We start from the raw sequence: 10,372 nt of genomic DNA, 5'->3' as shown, positions 1-10,372 counted from the left end.
CCCTCTCAGCCTCCCAAAGTGCTGAGATTACAAGTGTGAGGCACTGCGCCCGGCCAAAAGTATGTTATTAAAAACTACACAGTCAGGTGCGGTGGTATGCATCTTTAGTCCTAGTTAATTGAGACACAGAGGTGAAAAGATCCCTTGAGCCCAGGAGTACAAGCCTATAGTGTATGATGCTGGTGTCTCTGAACAGCCTCTGCACTACACCTTGAGCAATATAGCGAGACTTCAGCTCTAAAAAAAAAAAAAAGACAAAAACCCTATATAAACATAGCTTTGTGTACACACACGTTAGAAATCAAAATCCAGATTGTAGCATAATTCTTGTGAATAATATTTAGTAGATGGCCACTTATATATAGAATATTTTCCTTCTTCTGTGCTTAAAAAGAAGGAAATTAAGTGTAAGATGTTTCTTAATAAAGCAATATGAGAATACGTAAAGGTGTGAATGTGTAAATATATATTTTTAATAAAGTTGATATGTCTAATAGAATATGGTGGCCCTAATGGTAAACTGAATTTAGTTACATTGCTGAAAAAATTATTTATTTATTAGTTTACAATTCATTCAACAAAAATGTATTAAACACCTATAATGTCATAAGTAAGTCCTCATCCTCAAGGAATAGTAGTTGTAATTATAGTAATATAAATTTGCTTTTATTTCAAATTACTTTATTTTTAATCTTTTATTCAAGAAATTTAATGAGTAGCTAATGTGTGTAAGGAATTGTTCTGGACCCCAATGATGTAATTTAAAAAATCATTTCTGTCCTTAAGGTGTTTGATGTGTGAGGTAAGATAGAAACTAGAAAATATGCTAATCTATTGTGTTTTATGGCAATATGGGGGAGCACAAGTCATAAAAAAGACAACGCCTTTGTATGTAGTGATTTGTGAAGATTTCATGGGGTAATTTCTAAGTTGTTTCCTTGACATTTGAGGACTACCAATTTTTTTTTTTTTTTTTTCAGAATAATGTATGTATCTGTGTGTGCTAGTGTAAAAAGGTGTTATACTCTGAGAGGTCCAAAGATCATTACATAGGAGATCTCCATCTCCAACAGCCGTGGAATCCGTGACTAACTATGGATGAAGGCAGATTAAATGTGTAGATATCAAAGCAGATAATATTGAGAAAAGTAATTATGAAATGCCCTGATAAAAGATAAAATATTGAAATCAGTAGATCTCTTCATGATGGTCAGAGGTGTGTTATTGTTCTGTGTACCCTGTAGGTATTTATTAAAAGAGGGACCAAAAGATGATGAGAAGAAAGTAAGATATTAAAAGAAGAGCCATCAAGACAAGAAAGGTCCCCCATAAGAAAGACAGGCTTAGCTATGACTAAAGGTGTTGCTGGGTATGAGACTATGGAGGATACATCTGTTTTCAACTTAGGGCAAGAGAACATCAAGTTTCAGGAAGGAGACATTATGATTGTTTTACTTGCTATCAGATAATAGATTCTCTCTCCTCCCTTCCTCCCTCCCTCCCTCCCTTCCTTCCTTCTTTCCTTCTTTCCTTCCTTTCTTTCTCTTTCTTCTTTCTTTCTCTCTTTCTCTTTCTTTCTTTCTTTCTCTTTCTTTCTTTCTCTCTCTTTCTTTCTTCCTTCCTTCCTTTCTTTCTTTCTTTTTCTTTCTCTTTCTTTCTTTCTTTCTTTCTTTCTTTCTTTCTTTCTTTCTTTCTTTCTTTCTTTCATTTTCCTTCTCTTTCTTTCTTTTTCTTTCTTTCTTTCTTTCTTCTCTCCCTCTTTCTCTCTGTCTCTGTCTCACATCTATACGGCTATCTATCCATATATCCACACAAGAAAGAAGGAAGGAAGGAGGGAGGGAGGGAGGGAGAGAAAGAAGATATCCTGAGTATAAATTGATTCAAGCTACTTGAAATTTGATAAGTGTGATTCTCACTTGAGGGTATGCCACAGGTAGCAGTCAAACTTAACTCTGTTAAAGAATCATCACAGGTCTATGTTAAAAACAGATTCCAGTATTCTCCTTAAAGATTCTGATTCAGTTGGTCTGGATTAGGATCCGGCAAGCTCTCCAGATGAATCTGATATGGTTGAGACCACACTTTGGGAGATGCTGCCTTAAGAAATATTAAACATCCCTTCCAATGTTATATATATTTTTAGTATACCTTAAGTTCTGGGGTCCATGTACAGAATGTTGCAGGTTTGTTACATAGGGATACACATGCCATTGTGGTTTGCTGCATCCATCACCCCGTCATCTACATTAGGTATTCTCCTAATGTTAGCTCTCCCCAATCCCCCAACCCCCTGCTATCCCTCCCTTTGCCCCTCCACTCCCTGACTGGCCACAGTGTGTGATGATCCCCTCCCTGTGTCCATGTGTTCTCATTGTTCAACACCCACTTATGATTGAGAATATGAGGTGTTTGGCTTCTGTTCTTGTGTCAGTTTGCTGAGAATGATGGTGTCCAGCATCATCCATGTTGCTGCAAAGGACACGAACTCATCATTTTTTATGGCTGCATAGTATTCCATGGTGTATATGTGCCACATTTTCTTTGTCCAGTCTATATTTGATAGGCATTTGGGTTGGTTCCAAGTCTTAGCTATTGTGAATAGTGCCACAATGAATATACATGTACAAGTGTCTTTATAGTAGAATGTTTTATAATCCTTTGGGTATCTATCTGGTAATGGGATTGCTGGGTCAAATGGTATTTCTAGTTCTAGTTCCTTGTGGAATCACCACACTGTCTTCCACAATGGTTGAATTAATTTATACTCCCACCAACAGTATAAAAGTGTTTCTATTTCTCCACATCCTCTCCAGCATCTGTTGTTTCCTGATTTTTTAATGATCACCATTTTAAATAGCATGAGATGGTATCTCAGTGTAGTTTTGATTTGCATTTCTCTAATGACCAGTGATGATGAGCTTTTTTTGATATGTTTGTTGGCTGCATAAATGTCTCCTTTTGATGGGGTTTTTGTTTCTTTCTTGTAAATTTGCTTAAGTTCTTTGTAGATTCTGGTTATTAGCCCTTTGCCAGATGGGTAGATTGCAGAAATTGTTTCCCATTCTCTTGGTTGCCAGTTCCCTCTAATGATAGTTTATTTTGCTTTGCAAAGGCTCTTAAGTTTAACTAGATGCCATTTGTCTATTTTGGCCCAATGTTATTATTTATCTGCAAAGATCAAGTTTTATAGTTCCACTTCATTTTAATGGAGAAGGAGAAATTTCCATTTTTATGAAGCATGTTAAAGTTACCAAAGATCTTAGAAAAACTCTGAGTGTGTATATGTATAATATTATATATACATATGTAATTCTGCTTCAATTTTAACCTCACCCTGAATAAATTCCACATTGCATATTGTTATTTTTTTTAACAGGAAGACTATGGTTTAAGAGACTGTCACTTTTAGGGAGAAAAGGGAAAATAAAGTAAAAGAAGGAACAGAAAAACCATCTATAAAAGGAGTCTAAGTCCCTCTCAAGGTTATCATTTTTAGTTTAACCAAAGAAACAAAAGTGAAAGCCTAATTATTCAAAATTTGGGTGGCTGAGGCTGGTGGATCATACGAACCCAGGAGTTTGAGACCAGCCATTGCAACATGGCAAAACCCAGTCTTTACCAAAATAAAATACAAAAATTAGCCAGGCTTAATGGTGCATGCCTGTAGTCCCAGCTACTTGGGAGGCTGAGGTAAGAGGATCACATGTGCCTGGGTCAAGGCTACAGTGACCCATGATTGTGCCACTGCACTCCAGCCTGGGTGACAGAGTGAGATCCTGTCTCAAAAAAACAAACGAAAAAAAAAACAAATAAAATTTACATATTTGGAATCATATCCCAAACTTAGAATAAAAGATTAAATAATAGACATTTGGTCTTTGTGTTTCTTCACCTTCATCAACTTAGTAAGAGGTTGACATTTTTTAAAAAGGTAGTCAAGATCTGCCAGTTAAACTGGACAATAAACAAGAACTCTATTGCACCATGTTTCAGCTTGGCTTTACAGGATGAGTGAGTAACTTCAAATCTAATCAGTATGGGAAATTTTGCCTGAACAAATCTGAAAAGTATTGGGCAACTTCCTAGCCATCATGACACTAATTCTTGATATGTACATACTAGAGTGAAGCTCGGCAAAGCAAAAGCACCACTAGAAGTGAAAGGGGCAAGTGCACTGTATAATAAGAAGTCCAAGGAGTTTGCAGCAAGATCAAACTGGGTAGAATTCCTAGCTCTACGACTTACTAGATTTCTGTCCTTACTGCAAGCTATCTATCCTCTTTGAGACTCAGTTTTCTTACCTGAAAATAGAGATGATGACTTTTTCCTCAAAATTGTGTGAAATAAATTAGGTAAAAAGTCCACTCAATGGTAACCCACAACAAATTTTAGTTTGCTTATTCATAAAGATTACTTTTAGGATGTTGGAAATACAAACACCCAAATAATCAGCAGAAAATGGAAAAATCATAATGGAGATGTCTGTTGTTATTTTTCAATACTGCTCTTCAACTGAACTATCCTTCAACAATTGGGTCTAAATATTATGTTGGCAAAATGTGTGGGAGCAATTAGTACGTGGTTTTTTTCTGAGAGAATTTGATATGTTTATCTCTAAAGATTTTTTTCAATCCCATAGGCTACTATGGTAGGTTAATGGAATCATATTTTGAGATATTAACTTATATTTCTTTCCTGTACATCCCCCACATTTTTTGTGCATTTATTACTGTGACCATATCAGTCCATATAGACTCATCTTCCAGGGGAGGATTTAAATGGCTAAGGAAAAAGAGTCAAAATCTCAATTTTCAATTTCATTCATAAAGACAAACAACTATGAAAAACAAGAAAATAAGTACAAAGGATATATAGAGAAACATATTTGAAAATGAAAAATTAAAAGCCCTAAGGATGTAGAGCACAGTTTATACCATAAATAACAATGTTGAAAAGAATAAAGGATAAAGTAAAAGTTGATTTTTGAAAAACCGAGAAAAGTGAAACAACTCAAAAACAGTCAACTACCACATGTTCTCACACATCAGTGGGAGCTGAATAATGTGTACCTATGAGTGTAGATTGGAATAATAGATAGTGGAGATTCAGAAGGCTGAGAGGTTCGGAGGTGGATGAGGGCTGAAAATGACTTAATGGGTACAATGTACATTATCTGAGTGATTGTTACACCAAAAGCCCAGACTTTACAACTATGTAATATATCCATGTAAAAACTGCACCTGTACCTCTTAAGTTTAGACAGTTTTTTTAAATAAAAGAAAAAAATCTCATTCAGATTGGAGTTAGGAAAAGAAATAGAAGGAGTCAGTGGTGGAAGGAGAAACTTGGACACAAAAGGAGAGGGGAAGAATAGGGTTTAGCAATAAGTATGGGATTCCCTCTTCCCCATTCTTTCTTTTTAAAGAAGTCTGTGTCAATTATAGTGCCACTTTGGAACAGAAGCAATGAGTTAATAAGATGCCTTCAGGATTAGATCTCATGACAGATTCCCTGAGGTCAGACACCACGCATGGTGTGGGAAATATCCAAAAGATTTTGAAGCTCCTAAGAGGGATGCAGAAAGGCTAAAAATATTTCATTGGAGTAGGAGAAACATAGCTTCATATCCACAGACACCCTGACTGGATACATTTTGGATCATACAAGCTGAAGACCATTATGGTAGGACCATGGATACCTGCTGCACATGTGTCCGAGATGGAGGTTCAAGCACCAAGTCTGAGCAAAATGAGTTATACTTCAGTGAAGACAGAATATGTCTGTGAACCACAAGCCTCCTTGTCAAAAACAGGATCTGAAGTACCCATCAAAAGAAGAGAAGGATAAGACGAGAAACCAAAATTAACTGAATGCAACTCTAAAGGAGACTGAGAACAACTGAGAGAAAAAAAACTGAGTTTACCTTGAACTATCTAGGTTTCTGTTGTGAGTACTAACAGCTACTGGGGAGCTAAAGTTTGTGTCTGTATTTTGTTGTCGTCATATATGATATTCACCGTGACACGTAGCCAACAACAATCTTGTGGAATAGACAAAAGTAGGTATAATGCATGTTTAACTATAGCATACATCAAGAATACTTCTCAGGTAGCTAGAAGGGAGAACAAGGAAGGAAATTTATTATTGCTATGGCAGCAGAAGTACAAATAGCCTTCCTTAAACAAGGACTGACATGAGCATGCTGTGCAACTGTTTAGCTTTAAGAAATATAATTATAGTAATTACAAGAATGATTTCTATTTATAAAGCAATATTTATAGGTAGATGTTTCTTAAAGTTGAAGCCATGTTTCTATACATACATTCTAAATGATTCATGATTTATACGACTCTTTCTCCTCCTGCACCTTGTCCTCTTCATCCTCTCCTTCTGGAAGGTAAACATGGGCAATGGCCCTATAAAAAATGATTTGAAGTGAAAGCTGCCATAATTTTTTATCACTGTTTTGTCAATACAGTGATGTGACATTTTATAAGTTTAAGTTCACTATCATCACAGGTAAAGTTAAGTCTTTCTTTAAAATCTCCAGATTCAATAACTGAACTTGGTAACATGCCCCAATATTTCATTTCTTTTCTAGTGCAGCATTGCCTATACCATATCTTCTTTGCTGTGTTTTAAAATAGTCTTTCTTATCTCCAGAAAGCTAAAAATGGCTACTTGGAGTATCAGGAAACACCCTGCTTTTTTCTCTTTACATGTTTCTTCTTCAGGTAGACTCGACTCCATTCATTCATTTAGCCATTCAACAGTATTAATTGTGTCTACTATATACCCCAGTTCAAATGCTTTATTATTTTAATTTTTTGAAAGCTTAAGTTGAAATAATCATTTTACTATTATATGTGGCCAGAGTCTTTATGATTTGCTTAAATTGGAACATTTAAACATTTTAAACAATTTTTAGAGTAATAGTTTCCGCATCCCAAGGTCCTGATTGCTTCTGAAATGGTGGACTCGTAGCTATGCTATGAACCACAGAAACATGCAAAGTAGGTTCTCAAAATTAAGATATAAATTAGATCATTTAAAAAACAAGTCATAGCTAGACAGTGGGCTACAAAGTATTACAAGTATTCTAATAGGCTTTATTTGTTGTTCAGATACAGGTTGAATGGTACAATCACTTCAATTGTGTGGTGCAGCAATTCCAGGGGGTACCACAACAACTATGCTAAAAATGGAATTCCTGGAATTATGTAGAATAATGATTCTATATAGCCGTTCTACAAACTCCACCACTACCACCGCCACTACCTCTGTTCCTTCTTTCTTCAAATATGTTTGTGTGCTCATTAATAGGTGATCCTTTCCCAGGATTGATCAGGCCAGACTTGGTGGTCTCACTCCCCATGCCATCATAATTTTAAAACGTGACCCAGTTAGGGTGAGAATAAATCCCCTGATGGCTTCTGGAAAAGGGTTTCTCTTAGAAAAAAAGAGGTGGAGTAAGACAACACTCCTCTTCTTCCATTGGATATAATCTTGTCTCATGCGACATTTGAAGCTGTTGCACCCATAATGTGCAGTAAAAAAATCACCAAAATAGTCAAGATAGTAGAAAAGGAACCCAAGAACTTCCCTACCCCTGTGTTTTTATTGTGAGATAATAAACCCCTTAGTTCTTGAGCTACTGTTAGTCGTTCCTTCTCTTACTTGCAACCAAAAACATCTTTAATTAAAGTCATGAATTTGGCTCCTGCATTTAGAGTATGGAAATAGAGGGATAGAAAGAGTTTGTAACTTCCTGTCATATCCTCTGACTAGGAAGTACACAATGAAACAAAACAAACCCAGCCTTCTGGTGTTTCCACCAATCTCACTATGGGACTGCAGGTCACTGCCTCCTAGTTTACAAAGGACATAGTTAAAATTCAGTGTTTACCAGTTGTTGTGGGGGGATGGAGAAACGGTGGTAAATAAGTTAACCTGGTTTTTAAAAATTAATTATCTGTGATACTTTGGAGATTATAGTTTGGACCCCTAAAACACAGTTGATCCACTTGATAATTCTATGTGCACCTAGGGATTTATTTTTCTGTTCCTATATAACTGCCTTTTTCCGTACCTAAGGCTGTCTTCACCTCTCTTTACCCAGATAGTTGGAAATCTGATTGTTGTAGGATGCCTATGTGTATGACACCACACAGGAAAAAGAAGGGGAATATTTATAAATTGCAGCTCAGATTTCTCAGATGTGATACAGCCCAGACCTTGTCACTTTTTAAAACTGTAGTAATAACAACAATCACAGTGGAAGCAGGGTGTTTATTTTTATTTACTTATTTCATAATTTCAATTTTCATTTTAGATTCTGGAGGTACATGTGCAGGTTTGTTACATGGTTATATTTTGTGATGCTGTGGTTTGGGATACAAATGATCCTGTCATCCAGGTAATGCGCATAATCCCTAACATTTAGTTTTTCAACCCTTGCCCCTTTCCCTTCCTCCTCCTCTCATAGTCCCCTGTATCTATTATTGTCATATTTATGTCCATGAGTTCCCCATGTTTAGCTTCTACTTATAAACGAATACATATAGTATTTGGTTTTCTGTTTGGCAGGGCATGTTAGATAGCAGACAGATTGTACTTAAATATGTCTTTTTCTGATTACCTGTAAACCTATGCTAAGGGGGATGAATGCCTAACACTGCAAGCTATTTGTATGTAGATTGAGAGTCATTCTTCCTATCTGTTGCCAACTAATAGGAAAGAGTACAAAAAATGGAAACTTTTCAGTTATAAGGCTCAAGTCAACCAACATCAGGTCACTTGATAATGGTAGACCTGGCAGGGGTCCAAGTCAGGGGATCCTTCATAGATATTGCGCATGTCTTCACTCCTGTGATGGCTGTGAACTATGGTGGAGCTGTGATGTATCAGCAAGAAGGAGAGAAGAAAAGCATCAAAAAAGAAAAAGTGAATGGATATTACTTTCTTGGAAAAAAACATGGTATTTAGTGTTCTCAGAAGGAGAATTTTATTTTTCTTTTTTTAAATTAAAAAAACAAAAAACAAAAAGCCATCGCATAGCTTGTGGCCTTAAGGAGAGAAGCACAGGGACAAGGCTGCTTTTGTACTCTATTAAGGTTGAGATTAAAGTCCCTACTGATAAACTGAACATTCTTTAAAAGTGACCAGAAGCAAACAGTGTCTGTTTGCTGCTACTTTATTACAAAGACACCACTGAGAATAGCTAAGAATATACTATTTGATCTTTAACAGGTTGACCAAATGATTGCAGTTGGCTCCAGTACATGAGATGCTTTCTGCAAATTATTGTTTCTAGTTATAAACCTTTATAATATCTCAGAATGAATTATGTATGTATTTCATGTTTTCTTTTCTGTTATCAGCCTTGATGTTCTCATTTCAAGTTTCACCCTAGCCTCCTAATAATGCAATATTGAGGCCATTCAGACACTAATTATGCCTCCGTGGCTTTTTTGAAATGACTAAATCAGCATCAGTTCTATAATTATCATTAGCAAGTTTGTATCAGTGGCTCACATCACTTGAAAAGCTCAACTTAAATGATTTGTGAATGTACTCATCTAATGCATTGAACACTCTCTATAGATACAAACAGGTGCTTGCATATTGCTTTATGTAAAATAGAAAGTCTGTACATGTATATTTGAATGAAATATATTTTCAATTCAATATTAAAATATTATTTCCATAGCTTGAAAATATTAAGCTATATAGAGACACCCAAGATACCTGTGATTTAAAAGCTCAGTTGAGGTTAGCAGTGTAAGGAAATAAAAAACTATTACTCATACTTAAGGCTAGACCTGATGTCTTCCTCATTTTCAGAATGTTCAAATAGGAATCTGGGAAGGATGATTGACAGGAAGAAGTATCCAAATGCAATTCCTCTGTATTTTCAGTGTTTCCACTCTTGAATTATTGATATTGCCAGTAGTCATTTGCCATGAAAACAAGTCAAGATACGTATGGTAAGCACTTACTTGAATGCAGCACTTTTACATCTTAAAAAATATTTACAGTATACCATACTTATAATTTAACAAACTGGCAAACTAGTAGGGAGAATATAGCAAAAAAAGGAGCATAGTACAAATTATAATCTTAATTCTGTGACTCAATGTATAAATGTTGTATGAGAAAATATTACTGGAGAAGAAAACAGCTACTGAGAGGAGAAACCATGAAGATTTCTTTGTATCTCTGAGAAGGAAAAAGACTCACCTTAAACCAGGAAAACCTGATAAGAATTTCTGAATTTAGGTCTCTTTAGGAATAGCGGAACATGTATCAAAAGCTAAGCCATTGTACTTCCCAGCGACAATCACTTTATATATGTGCGCACACACACACACAC

General features: G+C 35.8%; 1 long non-coding RNA gene across 1 annotated transcript; it reads left to right on the top strand.

Annotated features, from left to right (window-relative positions):
- Window positions 1-8,309: 8,309 nt before the first annotated feature.
- Window positions 8,310-10,108, top strand: LOC116556951. The gene is made up of 3 exons (XR_004271278.1): window positions 8,310-8,416; window positions 9,777-9,780; window positions 10,098-10,108. It is a non-coding gene; the product is annotated as an uncharacterized LOC116556951 (long non-coding RNA).
- Window positions 10,109-10,372: the final 264 nt, after the last annotated feature.

This window comes from Sapajus apella, unplaced genomic scaffold (assembly GCF_009761245.1).
Source record: "Sapajus apella isolate SASKATOON/1434 unplaced genomic scaffold, GSC_monkey_1.0 scaffold18, whole genome shotgun sequence".
Taxonomy (NCBI): domain Eukaryota; kingdom Metazoa; phylum Chordata; class Mammalia; order Primates; family Cebidae; genus Sapajus; species Sapajus apella.
This window is presented reverse-complemented; position numbering and strand designations above follow the sequence as displayed.